A 20,123-nucleotide genomic window follows, 5' to 3' on the forward strand; every position below is an offset into this window, starting at 1 on the left:
CCTGCACAGCTGGTAGGTATCAGAGGCAGGTTTTGAACCATACTGGTTCTTGAAAGGACATTACTTATATTGGATCTGACACGAATTGATGATCAGGACCTCTAGAGTAACTCACATTTCATTGTTGTAAAGAAGAAGATGAGTCTGAACCTTTTTTTCTTACAAATAGGGATGAGTTCTACTGATCAGGGTCTTCTACCCTCCCACTCACCTGCCACCGAGGATGTTGCATGACCTCCATTTCTTAGAAGAGTGGCAAAATCCTTTCTGTGCCCCTTCTCCCAGAATTTCCCAAAAGCCATGAGGCCATTGGAGACTATGACACTTGTCACCTGTGGCAACAAATGACCCATTTTGTCAGTATCTCATTCTAGGCTATTGATCTATGCTTGTGTGAGTTAAAATATGCCATGATAAATACCTATTGCTTTATGCCTTATTGGCTTGTCTGATTCTTGTTTGAATCTCTGAGTCTCAAACTTTTTGGGACAGATTGACTAACTAGATGAATGAATATGCAAATGAATGATTAAATGAAAAAAACATTGATACTGACTGCCCCAAGCTTTTGCCTTGCTATAGCTGCCTACAGACTGGTGCTGATCTGGCATGGGAAGATCACCTGGAACCTGGACAACCACTTCAGTGATTCGTACTCTGCAGATCTGAGGCCCATCAAGCACAAGGGGGCCAAGCACTGTGAGATGCTGCCTATGAATTTGAAATCTTTCACCTCTGTCCAGAAAAAAGCAATTATACCCTTTGGATAGTACTAGATGCCACTGACCAGATGTAGTGAGGACTTGGCATTTCAGTGAGTGGCACTGAGAAGGTCTGACAGGCCTCAACAAAGTAGAAAGGATGGTGAAGCCCAGGTGAAAATAAGGCAATGATTCTATTACATCCCACCACCTCCAATGGAACAATCAGGAAGGACTGCCACTATGCAGACCTGACTGAGGATCAGCTGCCCTCCTGTGAGAGCCTGAAAGACACCATTGTCTGTACTCTGCCCTTCCAGAATGAGGAAACTGTCCCCCAGATCAAGGAAGGAAAATGTATTCTGGTTGCAGCCCACAGCCATAGTCTTTGAGGATTGTCAAACATCTTGAGGGTCTGTCAGAAAAAACATTCTTAGAGCTGAATCTGCCCACTGACATTCCCATTATATATGAGTTGTACAAGAATCTGAAACCCAGGTGTAAGCCTGGCAGCAGCAACCTCACATCTAACTCAGAATTTTCACAGCCTGACCAGCTGTCCCCCCAGAAACCCTCCAAAATGGCATCAACTGTCAAGGATCAGCTCATCTTGAATGTCCTCAAGGAAGACCAGGTTCCCCAGAACACAATCACTATTGTTGGAGTTGGTACAGTTGGCATGGCACGTGCCAATAGTATCTTAACAAAGGAATTAGCTGATGAACTTGCCCTACTTGATGTAATATAAGATCACCTAAAGGGAGAGATGATGGATCTCTACCATGGCAGCCTTTTCCTCAAAATGCCAAAGATTGTTTCTGGCAAACACTACAGCATGACTGCAAACTCACAGCTGGTCATTGTTATGGCTGAGGCACATCAACAGGAGGGAGAAAGTCACCTTAATTTGGTCTAGCATAATGTGAATATCTTTAAATTTGTCATTCCCAATATTGTTGAACACAGCCCTAATTGCAAGCTGCTTATTGTTTCCAATCCAGTGGATATTTTGACATATGTGGCCTGGAAGCTAAGTGGCTTTCCTAAGAACTGTGTTATTGGAAGTGGTTGCAATCTGGATTCTGCCCGTTTCTTTTACCTATCAGGGGAGAGACTTGGTGTCCATTCTTCAAGTTGTCATGGATGGGTCCTTGGGGAACATGGAGACTCCGGTGTTCCTGCGTGGAGTGGTATGAATCTTGCCTGTGTGTCTCTAAAGAACCTTCATCCTTCTTTGGGAACTGATGTTGATGCAGAGAATTGGAAAGATGTTCATAAACAGGTGGTTGAAAGTACTTATGAGGTAATCAAACTGAAGGGCTACTCTTCCTGGACCTTGTCTGTGGCACATCTGGCAGAAAGCATTATGAAGAATCTTAGAAGAGTGCATCCAATTTCCACCATGATTAAGGGCCTATATAGTATTAATGAGGATGTCTTCCTTAGTGTCCCATGAGTCTTGGGGCAGAATGGCATTTCAGATGTGGTGAAGGTCAACCTGAATCCGGAGGAGAAGAGCCATTTAAAGAGGGGTGCAGATACTCTTTGGGGAATCCAGAAGGAGCAGCAATTTTAAAACATTTGAATGTGCTGCCATCAAGAGAACATGACAGGGGTTGAGGGGTTATGTATGATCTGCTTTTCAAATAGGTCAAATCCTTCCTCTGATGAGTGACTGAACACCAGAAATGTAAAACCTGTGAACACACTCTAGTTTCTTCCCAAAGTTAGAAATGGGGAATAGAACCCTATTGTAGTTAGCATATGATGCTGGATATGACTTGTAGAGTCTCAGTGGTTGGTGTCAGTTAGAGCCAGTGCCCCACAGGTATATAAACTACCTACTTTGTATGTAGTTGCTACAGGTTCCCTTAGGTCCAGAAGACAACGCTCCTGGATACAAAACACCATACAGCAGTAATTCTTTATTGATGCATTGATTACCTTTGTGCTCCCCTCCTTTAGGGTGCTACAGCATGGCCCCATGTATCACCTTTCCAGAGGACCTGATTTTGTGTGTGTGTGTGTGTGTGTGTGTATGTGTGTGTATGTGTGTGTGTATATATATATATATGTATATATATGTATGTATGTATGTATGTTATATACATATATCCATAGTTGTAAATTTCCATATTATATAAAAAGATCTGTATATGTACAACACAACCAATTCCTCAAGTGTCATACTAATCCTAAATACTGAATAAAGAACAAATAACTGATAAAAAGAAATTTAAAAAAAGAATCTGAAACCCATCAAGCCCATGCACTCCCTTGTGGATGAAGACAGCCATAGAGGCTGTGGCAGCCCAAGGCAAGTTCAAGAAGCGAAAGCTTTCTACCAGCAAGTGCCAGGAGTAGCATCCTTCCCTTCTCTCTGTTTCTACCACATCTCTCCCTTGCCTGCTCCACATACTGATGATGGCCTTAGGGATCACAGCCCATGGCTGCAGGTGGAGGACTGATAGCTCCTTTTCTCATTTCTTCCTCCCGATTTCAGACAAATTCTTTTCTCTCCTGTTGTCCCTCCCCTCAACCACATAAATCAGAATGCCTCCTGGGTGCTTTGTCTCAGTAAGGACTGGTTAGGGATTAGGGATGGAGACATAGTGAGAAGTGGCCAATGTGGGGAGTTGAAAGAAGCAATTGGTCCAGTTATTTCTATGAGCCAGTCCTGCTAGTAGGGCAGCCCTGTCAGAGGCTGTGGTAGAAAGCTGCCTTGTAACCCAGGTGGTCATTTAAAGAATCATGAAAGTCTAATTTGGATGTTTCCCCACTAACCCAAGAAAAATGGATCTGGGAGGTTAGGATTATGTCCTAATATTTACTTGTTGCATTTGCTTTCACAAAAAACCTCTCCAGGCTGTTTATGAGTAGCTTTTGAAATTAAAGTGACCCACTTGGTAGTCATCAGAGATCTCAAGCCCCAACAGAGAAGAGAGAATTCCTTGATTTCTAAGGGGTGATCTAGTACAGCCCACTGTCTATTTTAATAGCCTCTGCTCTGTTCTGTGGCAGTGAAATGCCCCTAGATCCTTTTGAAATGTGTCTCAGTGCTCCATTGCCTTCCACCTTACGTCCAGCTACCTGGATCCTCATCAGTTTTAGCATCACTGTACTAACTCTGACACTTACCTCCTTTTTGTTATTGTTATTCACTATACTGAAGGAGTGACATGCAATTAAAAAATAAAGAGTCCATCCTGCCTTACATGTCAGTTGCTAATCATCTTCAAGCATCTGTAGTCACCGGAAAACTGTCTTAAGAATTCTTTCTATCCGTTCAAGAAGGCATTAAAACACAAGTCTTCTTCCATGGGAAATATCCCTTGAGCCAAAAGTTCTTTTATAATATCTTCAAGTCAACTAGGAGAACTCATCAGATCATTTAGAGATTCCCCAATCAAATTTCTTCGACAATAATCTTATGACAATGAATTCAGTGCATCAATTATTTATACTAAGCCATGCATTATTTTATTTTATGACTTGTTTATGAGGTCTTATAAAATTGAAATAAATTATTAATTTTATTTGAATAAAATATGAGTTAAATTTATTTGTGATGATATTTTAATGAAAACTGATGGCAACATGACTTTTTTATAAATAGAAGAGGTGGGGTCACAATGAAATGTTTTGAAACCTCTGCTCTGAGGCAAAAGAATTTTGAATGGTAAGAGAGAGCAGTTTCTGGTGATGCCAGTAAAAAAGTACAGTGAAATTTAAAAAAAAGGTTTGATATTCTCAAAAGTATTTTTGTGCTTATGGGTCCAAAAAAAGAATCTTTCTTTAAATTTTTTTGAGTAGGTGATGTAGTGGCTAAGAGGCAATTTTCTTGGAGGAAAAGAAGATGCTGTGGAAGTTGAGTGGGTCTAGAATGATTTTAATTTCTTACTTCATTTCTGTAGTTTGTTTTTCTTTGTTTTTTCCCCACGAAGTCAGAAACCAGTGCTTTGTTGTGGTGTACAGACAACTCTGGACAGTCAAAGGTTAAGCCAGGAAGGCAAGGTCTAGGAGGTTCCACCATGCTGGAAAGGCTTTAAGGATCTCCCTAGAAATGATTAAATCCCAAGGACCAACCTATCTAGGTTTGGAAATGCTGTGGGTTGATTTAGATTTCTCTGTACTTTCTCCGAAATTCAGGGTGCTGACTTTTTCTCCTAAACTAAGTGAATGATACATGTGCTTGACTAAAGTGATTGTTGACCCCTCAAAAATTGCTTTCCTTTTAGAAAAGCAGACAAAAAAACCTGTGATAGCAGGGCCCCCTGCGTATGTTGGAATGCTTACTGATACACTCCAAAACATGAGAATTACAGCTAAGTGAAAAGACAGCTCACAGGTACTCTTTGGAGGGAGAAAAAGTTGGTGGAGTTGATTTTTTCACAAACCCAGAAAAAACAAGAAACATTATTTCCTAAGATATTCAGTCATTTCATGTTTCAATACTCATTGTAAGTTTTCACAAAATAAACATTATGAAAATAATTGGTATCTCACATACCCAAATTATATGGAGAAGATAAAGAGGGAGAGAAAATCTATAACGTGCATAATCAGGTGCTCCAAATTAGATTAGCATACTCTTTAATAGTTGCTGACTTCAAAGCAATTGTGGGAATAGATAAGGTTGGTGAGAAATACTCAATAAACCTTTATTAAGTATCTACTATGTGCCAGGCATGGTAATAAGCACCAGGGATACAAATAAGAAAAAGAAATACAGTCCCTTCCCTCAAAGAGTTTACATTCTAATGGAAGAAGGCAGTACACAAAAGGAAGCTGAAAGGGGGTGGGACAGACAGGTTGTATCTTATTCTCCATGATCCCACTTGAGGTTTTCTTGGGAAAGATACTGGAGTGAGTTTGCCATTTCTTTCTCCAGCTCATTTTACAGACAAGGAACTGAGGCAAACAGTATTAAGTGATCTGCCTAAAGTCACACCGCTAGCAAGGATCTGAGGCCAGATTTGAACTCATGAAGATGAGTCTTCCTGACTTCAGACTTGACACTGTATTCACTACATCACCTAGCTGCCCTTGATAGTGATATCATTCATTCAAAGATTCAACATGTGTGATGGAAATAAATTAACTAGTAAAGAATTATTACAAGTTTAGCTCTGATAACAGTATCTTGCAAATAAGAAATTTGAAAAAATTTTTAAAAAATTGATCAGTTGGCCTGGGTTTAAATGACCCTTTTAATGCTTATGAACTATAAGCTTGTCATCTGCTGTCCCTTAGCAAGTCACTGAGTCTCTGCGGACCTCTTCTTCTTCACTGCTACATTGAGGAGATAAGGTTAAATAGCCTTTAAGGTCCCTTCTGACTGTAAATCTATGATCCTATGATTTATAGTTTCATAATCCTATGATATTCTGGGAAATATCTTGGTCTATGCAAGGTATAGTTTTCTAAACTCAGAAAAAGCTGAATACCAGGACTATAGAAACTGGCACAATGACAGAGAGACAGAGAAACAGAGACAGAGACAGAGACAGAGAGAGAAAGGGAGTGAGAGAGAGAAAGAAAGAGAGAGAGAGGAAAGAGGATAGAGAAAAAGGCAAGAAAAGAGAGAGGGGTAAGGGAGAGGGAGGAAGAGAAGGAGGGGGAAAGGAGAGGAAGGACAAGGGGGGACAGAGAGAAAAAGAAAGACTGATGAAGATATGAGGGAAGGAGAGGGGAAGAGATAGAGAAGGAAGGAGAGAGGGAGAATAAGAGAGAGAAATGAAAGAGAGGAAGATGGAGAATGGGCAAAAGGGAGTAGAGGTGGGTGGAAGATGTTTAATAGATACAGCATGAGCTTTGATGTAAATGGAGATACAAAAATAAAATTAGAAGAGAAGCTCTCTTTCCCTAATCTTCACATGTCACAACTATTCTTGACCAGGTCTAATGCAGACTAGTTCTGTGATCATTCTTGGGATGGAAATGTAGAGAAAGACGTGTGGACCGTAAAAGACAAAGAGCATACTTCCTTTTGTTACAAAGGACATAGTACTAAAAAGAAAAAAAAAATGTTTCTCCTTTCTATCTCTACAATTATTAGGAGAGGTTAAGTGATTTGCTCAAGGTCAAACCCAGTAGTGTAGTTAGGAACTTAAACCCGGATCCAATGATTCAAAAGTTCTTTACCCTATACTACACTGCATCTCAGTGTCACACCATCTTAGAAAGAGGAAGGACTGCAGAGACTGTCTAGAGGCTAGCTTCTAGTCCAACCCGGATCAGAACAGACCACCACATTCTTGGAACAGTTTCTACCAGATGGATCTTGTGCTATCATCAATGGAAAGTTTCTCTTGTAATTGCCCCATATTTCAACAATCCCATCTCTTCCTCCTCCCCCATTTTGTTCTGAGTTTTGCTGCTGTTTACAGAAGTTTCATTAATCTCCTATGGTATAAAATAGTATTAAATTTCAAGAGTTTGACCTACTAATCTACTCAGGCAGTAGGCTAACACCTTAGTTGTTGTTGTATTCATCCTTCCTTCATTGCCGAAAAAGACCATGCCGTCAGAGAAATGATGACATGACTTGCACTTGACTTTGTTTTGAGTGAGGGAGACTTGATAGTAGAGCTACACTGCCTGAGTCATAATAGGATCCTCCTCTCATTGATACAAAAGGGTATTGTATTTCATATCAGACAATAGACAAGGGATCTACAGGCCTTCACCTAATAGTCCTATGACTACTTTGGGAGAGCCTCTTCCCAAAGTCACTGTAGCATATGATTATAGAAATTCAAAAAGGATAAAATATTAGGTACTGTGCCACACTACCTCATCTCCTAGGCATATATATTGATGGCTTTTATTCAAGGACTTCAAAACATTTCATGCAAATCATCTAGTTAATTAGGGAAGAGTTTTTATAACTTTAGTTCTTATGACAGTGCCTTGCAAATGAGAAATTAAAAAAAAATAAAAAAGCTATCACAGTCAAGCTTCATGCTCATTTTCTGTCTCCTACCTTTTTTCTTTGGTTTGTTTTATTCAATTTTCACCTTTGATTAGATAACATTAAAAGAATGACTTGATTGGTACTGAGTATGTCAACTTCTCTCAAACAATAATGCCCCCTGCAAAGTTTGTGGTTCTTCAGTTGTTTTCAGTCCTGTCTGACTCTTCACAACCCCATTTGGGGTTTTCTTGGCAGAGATACCAGAGTGATTTGCCATTTCCTTCTCCAGCTCATTTTACAGATGAGGAAACAGAAGCAAACAGGGTCAAGTGACTTGCCCAGGATCACACAGCTTCTAAGCGTCTGAGACCACATTTGAATTCAGGAAGATGAATCTTCCTGACTCCAGTCCTGGCGCTTTATCCACTGTGCAACCTTGTTACCCTCTCATGTAAAATACATAAAGACATGATGTTAAGAAAAAACATCAAATACAATTGTGACTGGTAGTACATGCCAACTTTGTACTTTTATACTTCATTGGTTGTTAGCAGAAAGGATAAGCATTTATCTTCAATGGCTCTGTGCCTACATTTTTGTCATTGATTGAAGTTTTATTAACTCTTACTATAAATTTTATTGACATTGTTGTACCCATTGCTTATACTGTTATGGGGCTCTGCTTTCTTCATTAATACAAGTCTTTTTATTTATATGTGTGTGAATTAATGAAAAATCATTTGTTAAGCATCTACTAGGTGCCAGGCACTGAGAATACACAAACAAAATAGTACAGCCCCATCCTCAGGGAGCTTACATTCTACAACATATATATGGATAAAAGAATGTTTTTAAAGAGAGGAACTGTTGATCTCAAGGCAGACTGATTATGAGCACAGTTCATAGTCACACCCTTTACAATTTTATCTTGATTTTATGTATGTATATGTGTATGTATATATCTAGGCATACCTACAGAATATATATATGCCTGTATGGATTGTGTATGTGTGCAAGTATATATTGTTCTGCTGTCTCCCAGTCCTTGGGACCTCTGGATCAAATGGTATGGTTTTTTTCTTATATGATTTCAGATTTTTTTGCCAGAAGTTGAACTAATTCACAGTCCCACTAGCAAAGAACTAAAATGCCTGTCTTTCCATCAGTCACACTAACAATACATTTTCTTATATAGTATCACATTTACTAATTTGACTAGTGCAAGGTTATACTTATGAGTTGCTTTCATTTTTATTTCTGATTATGAGTAATTTTGAACCATATGTCAGATCATTGTTGATAGTTCACATTTTTTCTTTTATAAAATTTTTGTTTATACCCTCTGGCCATTTGTCTTTTGGAGAAAGTAGAACTTATTTTTTCTTCTATCACTAACATTATGGTATAATTATACTCTCCAATAATGAGTTTGGGTTGACTTGTCAGGCTTCTAAATAGAATACAGTGTTCTACAAAGATTGGATTCCTGTTTGGTTTTCATTTTCTCATATCATCACAATTTCTGAGATGCCTTTGTACAGAGGTTGCTATTACTCTCCAGGCATTTATCATTATGCAATCAAAGTAACATTTGGTACAGGCTATCAATATTCCATCATTAGATATTTCAATAATGTTAAATATTAATTTAACGTTTAGTTTGTATATGTGGAAACACATTTTTAAAAGTGAAGAGCTATCTAGCTCTGTTGTCACGAGTGTGCTTAAAAGATATATAAATGGTTTAGCAGAGTTTTCTCATCAGCTAATTTACCTATTTGAGGGGTGGGGAGCAATCAGCTTCAAGTTTTTAAAAGAAGAATGCTTTGGGGAATCAAGTTGAGTCAGACAAATTGCCAATTCTCTAGTGTTTCTTAGATTTTAACACCCTAATTTCGTACTGAATTCTGTGGCTTTGCATTTTTTCTCAACAATCGGTTTTCCTACGTCTCAACCCTTTGATCTTAGCAATCAACTAAAAAACATTTAAGTGCCTGCTATGTGTCACAGACACTATACAAAATGATGTAATTCATAGAAAAACTATAATGAACCTGCATTGCATTGTGATTTGTATTTGCTTTTTGTCCTATTTGGATTTGGCCTCATCAAGGCCAGGTAGAGACTGCCTTTCCTCCAACCCAAATTTACTAATTGTTGATAGGTATCAGTTGTACCTCTCATAGGCATAAGGATCCCCATGTGAGAGTGTTATTTATCGACCAATTTATATAATTCTCCTTTGCTGTTTGTCTCCCTGTATATTTGAAAGTATATGGGAATTATGGCCATTGTAAAAGTCCAAGTGGTGAATTTGCCATCTTGTCTAATAAAATAGATGAGCATACTAATACTAAATCTAAATGTCAGCATAAAATTTCAGTTTTTATCACAATGCTATCTAATGATTATTGCCTCAACTCTAATGTCTCTATGTTTATGGCTTAAATGGGATTTTATTTGCATAATTAATGCTTCCTAACTGTAACAGCACAATTAAACAATAGCTTAGAAAAAATTATTTAAATAGTTCTGTGCTTTTGTTTCTGCTTCAGATTCAATCAAGAATCTGGAATTGAATGCCTAGATTATTAACACTGACATCCTTTGGATAATGATCAGAATCAGATCAAGGCTTGTGTATACCCTAAGAAATGTTGAAACATTTCACCTACTGTGTGTTGCTGTCAGTGGAGATTTTGAGCCTTCACTGTGAAATATATGATGGTTTATCACAAAGTAAATATCCAGGGATGATAGAATTTCCTGGAATTTAAAAAAAGTGTTCATTTATTAAAAAAAAAGAAAAAGGAAGAAAGGAAGGGAGGGAGGAAGGAAAGAAGGAAAGAAGGAAGGAAGAAAGGAAGGAAGGAAGGAAGGAAGGAAGGAAGGAAGGAAGGAAGGAAGGGAGGGAGGAAGGAAGGAAGGAAGTGTAATGCTAATTATGTTAATGAGAGTTAAAGATCTTCCCCACCCATTAATGGGCCTTCCCATTAAGGGAAGATTGATTAGGGGAGATTTGTTTTGTAGGAAGGATCACAGCTTTTGTTAATTTCTAAAGAGGCACTGGTTCTCAAGGATTGCTCTGCCCTCTGGCTCTGAAAAGTGTATTAATACTCTGAAGTAAGGTTTTGTTTTGAGTTTTACTCATTGGAAGTGTTTGTTTGGTCAGATGAAACTCTGGGTAGATGCTAAGGAACTCCCTAACTTTGAAAACCCAGATATTGGTGCTTCTCTCCATGGTAATGGTCAGACAGTTGAATCTGTCTGTTGATCTGTGATGTATGTATTGCTTATGGTCAGACAGTTGGAAGCCCTGTCTGTTGGTCTTAATTTCTCTGTTTGTATTTTCTCTGAAGTTCAGGGTGCAGAGTTTTTCCCCTGAACTAAGTAAAAGATATATATGCTTGATTAAGAATAATGCATTTGGAGTAAGTGTGTGGGTTCAAATTTTAGTTCTGTTACTTAATCCCTGTATGACCTTGAACAAGTCACTTAACCTTTTCCTAACTTCCCTATTACTAACAAGGGTACCACTATCTTCACAATCATCCAGGCTCTTAATTTTTGTATCATTCTCAAGTTCTCACTCTCTCTGTCATTTCTAATCCCATATCAAATATAACATCTAACATGCTTCATAAACACCCTCATGTCTCCTCTGAAGCTGCCACCAAGACCCTCATTACCTCAAGCCTTGACTACTTTACTAGCTTCCTGGGGGGTCGGGGGGGGGGGGGGGGAACCTGTCACAATTCTCTCCCCTCTTCAGTCCATCCTTCGCTCAGTTATCAAATTGACCTTCCTAAAGTGCAGGTCTAACCATGTTACCCCTCTGTTTAATAGACTATAGTGGCTCCCCATTAAAATATAAATATAAAAAAATATAACAGCACAATTAAACAATAGCTTGGAGAAAATAAACTTCTACAGATGGTTCTGTTGTTTTGCTTCTACTTAGAATTCAATTAAGAATCTGGAGTTGAATGCCTACATGGTGACAGCATTGACATATAGTAAGTCTTCAGCTTGGCTTTTAAAATCCATCATAACCTGGTCTTTTCCTAAGTTTTCAGTCTTATTACAACTTCTTCCATCTACTCTGCTATCCAGTGACACTGGATAATAATAATATGCACTCTTTGCAGATCCTCATACATGACAGTCTCTCTCCCAGTTTAAGTTCTTTTCCTGGCTATCCCCTATGCCTAAGAGGCTCTCTCTCCCTCCTAGCTTACATGACATCCTTCAAGTCTTAACTAAAGTCGACTTTCTTCATGAAGATTTTCCCAATCTTCCTAAATCTTAGCCTTTCCTCTGAGACTATCCCCAACATATTTTATATAAACATACATACATACATAATACACACACACATCTTGTTGGCACATAGCAGTTTACATATTGCTTCCCCCGTTTCAACGGGAGCTTCTTGAGAGAAGGGCTACATTTTTTTTTTTGGCCTTTCCTACATCCCTGCTACTTAGTGCACTGTCCATCACATATTTAATTTAATTTAAATTTAATAAATACTTATTTAATTTATTAAATAAATTTAATAAATACTTATTGATTGACTGATTGACACCTTCTTAGGGCCTCAGTTTATCCAGAATGTGAGGCAGTTGGACAAGCTGACCTTTAAGGTTTCTTTCAACTCTAAACCTGTGATCCTATGTTCTAAATTAGGCAGCCGACCATTCTGCTAAGTGGCAAAGGCGGAATACCAAGTGTGTCAGCATGTCCAAAGGATGTAACACATCTATCAGGAACTGCCTTTTTTCCCATATCTGCTGTTTCCATTCTAACCAAGTATTTTCATGCACCTATTTATACTTCCTGGTCCCAGACAAGCCATACTTGGGAAATGGTTTATGCTAACAGGAAGAATGTGAAAGTCGCTTGCATGAGGTATCAGATTGAGTCTGTTACCAACATGTACTTGGTGTTGCTGCTTTGTGTCATATCTTCTGTCTGCTTTTATCTTGCCCCTCAAGCAATGGCAAATGTCCTGTCTCCTGTTTGCACAGACTTTTGGACACTAACCTTGCCTTGCCCTTTGGTATTCTTATACTTTTTATTTCTGTCTAACTGCTTGGCTCTGACCCACTGCATAACCCTTGGCATTTGCACATGGCCTGCCTGTCTGACTTGCCAATTTACTCCTTTGCTCTGAGTTTTCATTGCTTTATGGTTCTGACTCCTGACAATCAGCTTGGTGTGAGATCATCCTTAGGTTAGATTTCTGTTCCTGGTGTGCTTCTGATTCTTTCATGCTCAGCTCCTGATTCTATTTATCTGCTTCAGCACTCCTCATAGTCCTTGAGATAGTACTAAAGACCAAAGACTAACTGGATAGAACAAGGAAGAATGAGTAACACCAATTGTGGTATTCTCTACTTTAGTCATTGTCAAGAATAACTACTTATTTTGAATAAGATGTTTCTTGTTCAAAGCCAGTAATGGCTCTGAGTAAATTAAAGCATTCTGTAAAACTTAAGAATTAATATTCCACTAATTCAGAATTGGTTTTAACTTCATCATGGGAATATATTAAAAATTACTTTTAATCATTAACTTTTTTCTTTGAAGATAGTTCTAACCTAAATCAGATTACCAGAGGGATATTTAAATGGATTGAGAACAACCTATACACACTTTAAAATATCTATTTGCTCACAGTTAAATTTCTATTCTAAGTGGATTTCATTCTTGTCTATTCATTAAAGCAAGGCCAACAAAATGTTTACCAGCCAGCACGTTGTTGGCTTTATTTCCATGTTATTTCCTTTCATTTCATTCCACTCTACTCCATTGTTGCACAACATAATGAGAGCACAGATACACTGAATAGCAGAGCTGACTTATATTCAGATTTTCAGTAATTGGTAGTTTGTATTAAAATAGATTGTAGGTCCTTGGTAATCCTTTATGCTCCTGGAGAGCAAATCTACTTTTTTTATAGTTCTCTGTTACTGTTGTTTAGTGATCTTTTAGTTCTATCCAAATCTTCATGACCCCATTTGGGGTTTCTTGGAAAATATATTGAAGTGATTTGCCATTTCCTTCTCCAACTCATTTTACAGATGAGGAAACATAAGTGACAATCCTGTTAAGTGACCTGCCCAGTGTCACATAGCTAGTAAATATCTGAGGCCATATTTGAATTCAGGAAGATGACACTTTCTGACTTCAGGCCCAGGACTCTCTCTACTGAGCCACCTCACTGCCCTGAAATAGTTCCCTAGTCATATTCATTTTAGCTCAGCCACTGGATCTCTGTCTTGCTTAAAAAATGAGACCTGTAAAGAAGGTATTCCTCACAGGACATATGGTTAGGATCCCAGGTTCCTGGTAGTCATTTTCATTGGTAAAAGGCCGGGTTAAAAAATATCTTCAACCAGAAATCAATTGGAAACTAAATAATCTAATCCTAAAGAAGGAGTGGGTTAAAGAAGAAACCATAGAAACAATCAACAATTTCATTCAAGAGAATGACGATAATGAGACAACCTACCAAATCTTATGGGATACTGTAAAAGCAGTTCATAGAGGAAGATTTATACCTTTGAATGCCTACATAAATAAAATAGAGAAAGAGGAGATCAATGACTTGAGCATGCAGCTAAAAAAGTTAGAAAAAGAACAAACTGAAAATCCCCAAGTAAATACCAAATTAGAAATACTGAAAACCAAAAGAGAGATTAAGAAAATTGAAATTAAGAAAACTAATGAATTAATAAATAAAACCAATAGTTGGTTTATGAAAAAAACTAATAAAATTGATAAACCTTTGGTCAATTTGATTAAAATAAGGAAGAAGAAAATCAAATTACTACTATCAAAAATGAAAGGGGTGAACTCACCTCTAATGAGGAGGAAATTAAAACAATAATTACAAATTACTTTGCCCAACTTTATGCCCATAAATTTGATAATCTAAATGAGATAGATGAGTATTATAAAAAATAAAAATTGTCCAGATTAACAGAAGAGGAAGTTGAATACTTAAACAACCCCATCTCAGAAAAAGAAATTGAACAAGCCATCAATGAACTCCTTAGGAAAAAATCTCCAGGACCAGATGGATTTACAAGTGAATTCTATCAAACATTTAAGGAACAGTTAATTCCAATACTATATAGACTATTTTTGAAAATTGGGGAAGAAGGAGTCTTCCCAAATTCTTCTTATGATACAAATATGTTTTTGATACCTAAACCAGGAAGAGACAAAACAGAGAAAGAAAATTGCAGACCAATTTCTCTAATTAATATAGATGCAAAAATTTAAATAAGATTTTAGCAAAAGTAATACAGCAACTTGTCACAAGAATAATACATTATGATCAGGTGGATTCATACCAGGAATGCAGGGCTGGTTCAATATTAGGAAAACTATTAGCATTATTGATCATATCAACAACAAAACTAACAAAAACCACATGATCATCTCAATAGATTCAGAAAAAGCTTTCAACAAAATACAACACCCATTCCCATTAAAAACACTGGAGAACATAGGAATAAAGGGAACTTTCCATAAAATAATAAGTAGTATCCACCTAAAACCTTCAGCAAGCATTATATGCAATGGAGATAAGCTAGATGCATTTCCAGTAAAATCAGGGGTGAAACAAGGATGTCCATTATCACCACTATTATTCAGTATGGTGCTAGAAATGTTAGCTGTAGCAATTAGACAAGATAAAGAAATTGAGGGAATAAGAATAGGCAAAGAAGAAACTAAGTTAGCACTCTTTGCAGATGATATGATGATACACTTAGAGAATCCCAGAGATTCAAGTAAAAAACTACTTGAAATAATAAACAACTTTGGCAAAGTTGCAGGTTACAAAATAAACCCTCACAAATCTCCTGCATTCCTATATATTAATAACAAAGTCCAACAGCAAGAGATAGAAAGAGAAATCCCATTTAAATGCTAGGGTAGACACTATAAAATATTTGGGTGTTTACCTGCCAAAAGAAACCCAGGGACTACATGAACACAATTACAAGACACTTTTTGCACAAATAAAGTCAGATTGGAAAAACATCAGTTGCTCATGGGTAGGCCAAGTCAATATAATAAAAATGACAATTCTACCTAAATTAATTTACTTATTTAGTGCCATACGAATTATACTATCAGATAATTATTTTCTAGAGCTGGATAAAATAATATCAAAATTCATCTGGAAGAACAAAAGGTCCAGAATATCAAAGGGTCTAATGAAAAGAAATGCTACGGAAGGTGGCTTAGCACTACCAGATCTCAAATTGTATTATAAAGCAGCAATTGTCAAAACCACTTGGTACTGGCTAAGAAACAGAAGGGTAGACAAGTGGAATAGGGTAGACAAGTGGACTATGCTAGGTATTCAAGACACAGTAGGCAATGAATATAGCAATCTTCTGTTTGATAAACCCAAGGACCCCAGCTTCTGGGATAAGAACTCACTGTTTGACAAAAATTGCTGGGAAAACTGGATAACAGTGTGGCGGAAACTAGGCATAGACCCATGCCTGACACCCTACACAAGAATAAAGTCCAAATGGGTACATGATCTAGGTATAAAGATTGATACCATGGACAAACTGGAGGAGCAAGGAATAGTGTATTTATCAGATTTATGGAGAAGGGAAGAATTTTTGACTAAAGAAGAGGTAGAAAGCATTATGAAATGCAAGATGGATAATTTTGATTACATTAAATTGAAAAGTTTTTGCACAACCAAACCCAATACAACCAAAATTCAGAGGGATGTAGTATATTGGAAAGAATTTTTACAGCTAATCTCGTGGATAAAGGCCTCATTTCTAGAATACATCAAGAACTGAGTCAAATGTACAAAAATACAAGTCATTCGTCAATTGATAAATGGTCAAAGGATATGAACAGGCAATTTTCAGAGGAAGAAATTAAAGATATGTATAATCATATGAAAAAAATGCTCTAAATCATTTTTGATTAGAGAGATGCAAATCAAAACAACTCTGAGGTACCACATCACACCAATTGGATTGGCAAACATGACAGAACAGGAAAATGATAAATGTTGGTGAGGATGTGGGAGAATTGGCACTAATTCATCGTTGGTGGAACTGTGAGCTCATCCAACCATTCTGGAGAGTGGTTTGGAACTATGCCCAAAGGGCTACAAAAATGTGCATACTTTGGACCCAGCAATATTGCTTCTATGACTGTAACCCCAAGACATCATAAAATTGGGAAAGGGTCCCACCTGTACAAAAATATTTATAGCAGCACTCTTTGTAGTGACTAAAAACTGGAAATCAAGGGGATGCCCATCAATTGGGGAATGGCTGAATAAATTATGGTATATGAACGTAATGGAATACTATTGCACCGTAAGAAATGATGAACAAGAAGACTTAAGAGAGGCCTGGAAAAACTTGTATGATCTGATGCTGAGCAAAAGGAGCAGAACCAGGAGAACTTTGTGCACAGCAATGACTACAGTGTGAGAGTTTTTTCTAGTAGACTTGGATCTTCATAGCAATGCAAGGACATAAAAAAAAAAAATACCAATGGTCTATTAAGGCAAAATGCCTTCCACATTCAGAGAAAGAACTATGGAATTCAATCGCAGAATGTAGCAGATCATTTTGTGTGTGTGTGTGTGTGTGTGTGTGTGTGTGTGTGTATGTGTGTGTGTGTGTGTGTGTGTGTGTGTGTGTATGTGTATTATGTTTTGGTTTGTTATATGATTTCTCCCATTTATTTTAGTTCTTCTACACAGCATGACTATAATGAAAATGTATTCAATAGGAATGTATGTGTAGATCCTATTTGTATGTATTTGTATTTGTATCCTAATTGTATGCCATCTTGGGGAGGGAGGGGGCATGAGGGGGTTAGGTAGGGGGAGAAAAATTTAAGTTTTATGGTAGTGATTGTAGAACATTAAAAATAAATAAAATGAATATATTTAAAAAAACAAAATAGAAATATAGTACACTTCAAAAACAAATATCTTCACCTAGCAATGCTAGCACAACTAAGTAGTACAGTGGATAGCATTCTGTAGTCAGGAAGATCTAAGTTCAAATCTAGTCTCAAATACTTAATAATTGTATGGCCATGAACAAGTCACTTAATCTCTGTTTGTCTCAGTTTCCTCATCTGTAAGATGAAGATAATAATAGTACCTACTTTCCAGGGTTGTTGTGAAGATAAAACAAAATAATGAGTATAAAGTGCTTAGCTCAGTACCTGTCTTATGCTAAGTGTTGTAAATGTTAGTTTATTATTATATTATCAGCTATCTTCTGTTACATTTATTTGTGTATACACTAAGAAACAAACAAAAAAACTATATTGGTTATTGTTTTTTATTTTGTTCACTGGAACTATTTCATGTTCACATGTGACACTGAAAAAGTTTCGAGAGACATACTTTCTGGGTAATTTAATATTTTATTAATAAGGCCAACAGGTTTTTAATAAAAAGATGATCATTTGGCCATTTCTCTCAGACCAAAGACCTCTAACAATGGTGGGGTCACAGTTTCCATGCCCTTCAAAGAGGGATGACAAACAACTCAGACTGGTTAACATAAAAACAGGTGTGGGCTATATTAAAATGAAGGTCTTGGATATGTTACTTAGGTCAAACAGACATCAAATTCCATATCACCTGTCTTGATATCAGCAGACCTGGCTGAACAAACACAATGAGCCAGAATATACCCATTGGCCAATACTTAGAATTTCTTTTACCATCTGATTAGATCAGGGCCTGGGTGAATCTTTAAGAGACATTTCCCATGCTAGTTGGTTGCTGGATGGGAAAGTAGAAAAGGGGAAAAACCTTGGTCCTAATACAATTGTTAGTTATTAAATATAAGAGAGAAATAAAATTTTTATTATTTTAATGATTATCATCCAGATTAGATGGGCAACTTATAGATTTTATATGTACATATACATATACACACACATATATATGTGTATGGCATGTATACAAATACACATATATAATCTACATTATATATTATATATAACATATAGTAATATAGTATAATAATCTACCAGGGTAGAGCATGACATAAAGTATAACATATGAGACCAGGAGCCAGGTAGGCCTGGATTTAAATTCTCCCTCAGATGCTTAATAACTACTAGTCATTTAACTTCTTTCACCTTTATGTTCCTCATCTCTAAAATGGGGATAATGATAGTACTTACCTGACAGGGCAGCTACGAAGATTGAATGAGATTGTATATTTAAAGTGCTTTGTAATCTTTAATGTATTGCATAAATACTATATATTACTGGACAGAATTAAGAAATGCCTATGATTTGATCTTTCTTCTACTATTAGTTGTGTGATCAAGGGCAAATCACTGAACTTCTTTGAATCTAAGATTCATCTGTAAAATGGGAATGATAATAATAGTGCCTACCTCACAGGATTGTTATGAGAATCAAGTGTTATAATATATTTGAAGTGTTTGTATACCTTAAAGTGTTATAAACATTTCCCTCATAACTACTTTTTTTCCTGTGTTAATAGGCCAAGGTCTTTTCAAAGGTTAATGAATCTCATCCAAAAAGCTCTTCAGTGTTATAGGTCAGGAGTATATGAATGACCTCACCTTCTATAATGAATGTCTCTTCATCTTCTACACTGACTATCCTCCATGACAGTGGCAAATGGCTTTGGGAACCATACATCTCTCTATTATTTCTCACCTAATATAAATGATGATAGCATGCTGGAAAAAGGTTATCTCTGCCATTCTATATTTCAAGAAATTGTGCATGATTTTGATATCTGCCTAGAAGATCTCTGCCTAGGATCAGTGTGAGTCACCTACCCCACAGCCCTGATAATACAAGAGGTTTTTCACCACTGCATTGCACATAGTCTATAGCTCTGAGCCTCCAGAGTAGATGAGAGACCAATGAGAAAGTGAGGAACATGGGAAAGGGAGGGGCAGCAACAGGGGAAATTGTGTTCAACTTTCTCATTTTTATGACTATTTCCAAAAATCAATGCCTCAGTTTCAGAAAAAAAAAAAAAGGGGGAAGTCATTTTCCACTTGTCTAATCTTCCAGGTTAATTTAAGACTTTTAAATATTAATATAGGCAGTTTTCAGAAAAGCTCATAAAGTGTTCAATGTGGTACCAAAGGCAAATTCAAACCCTGGCTACTAGGGGAAAAGCAGCAACAACATTGCATTGGAAAATGGTCCAGTTTGTGAGGTTTCGAGCAAGTCAGATTGTTCAGAAGTTATATAGCAATGTGGATGGAAAACAAAAAGAGAAATCATGTAATAATTCGATTGAAATGGACAGAGGGTTATCTAGTGTTTTACTCCCACAGGAATATCATCCTCAATAGCCATGACAGGTAACCACTCAATGTTCATTTAAATAATTCTAGTAAGGAATTCACTAATTAATGATGTTTGTTACACTGTTGGACAGCTCTAATTACTAGCCAATTCTCCTGTATAAGGAACGAAAATCTGC

At 37.0% G+C, this 20,123-nt stretch overlaps 1 pseudogene; it reads left to right on the forward strand.

Annotated features, from left to right (window-relative positions):
* The first annotated feature begins 533 nt into the window (after positions 1-533).
* LOC140522912 (phosphoglycerate mutase 1 pseudogene) lies at positions 534-1,449 on the forward strand (annotated as a pseudogene).
* Positions 1,450-20,123: the final 18,674 nt, after the last annotated feature.

This window comes from Notamacropus eugenii, chromosome 2, assembly GCF_028372415.1.
Source record: "Notamacropus eugenii isolate mMacEug1 chromosome 2, mMacEug1.pri_v2, whole genome shotgun sequence".
In the NCBI taxonomy this organism is placed as follows: domain Eukaryota; kingdom Metazoa; phylum Chordata; class Mammalia; order Diprotodontia; family Macropodidae; genus Notamacropus; species Notamacropus eugenii.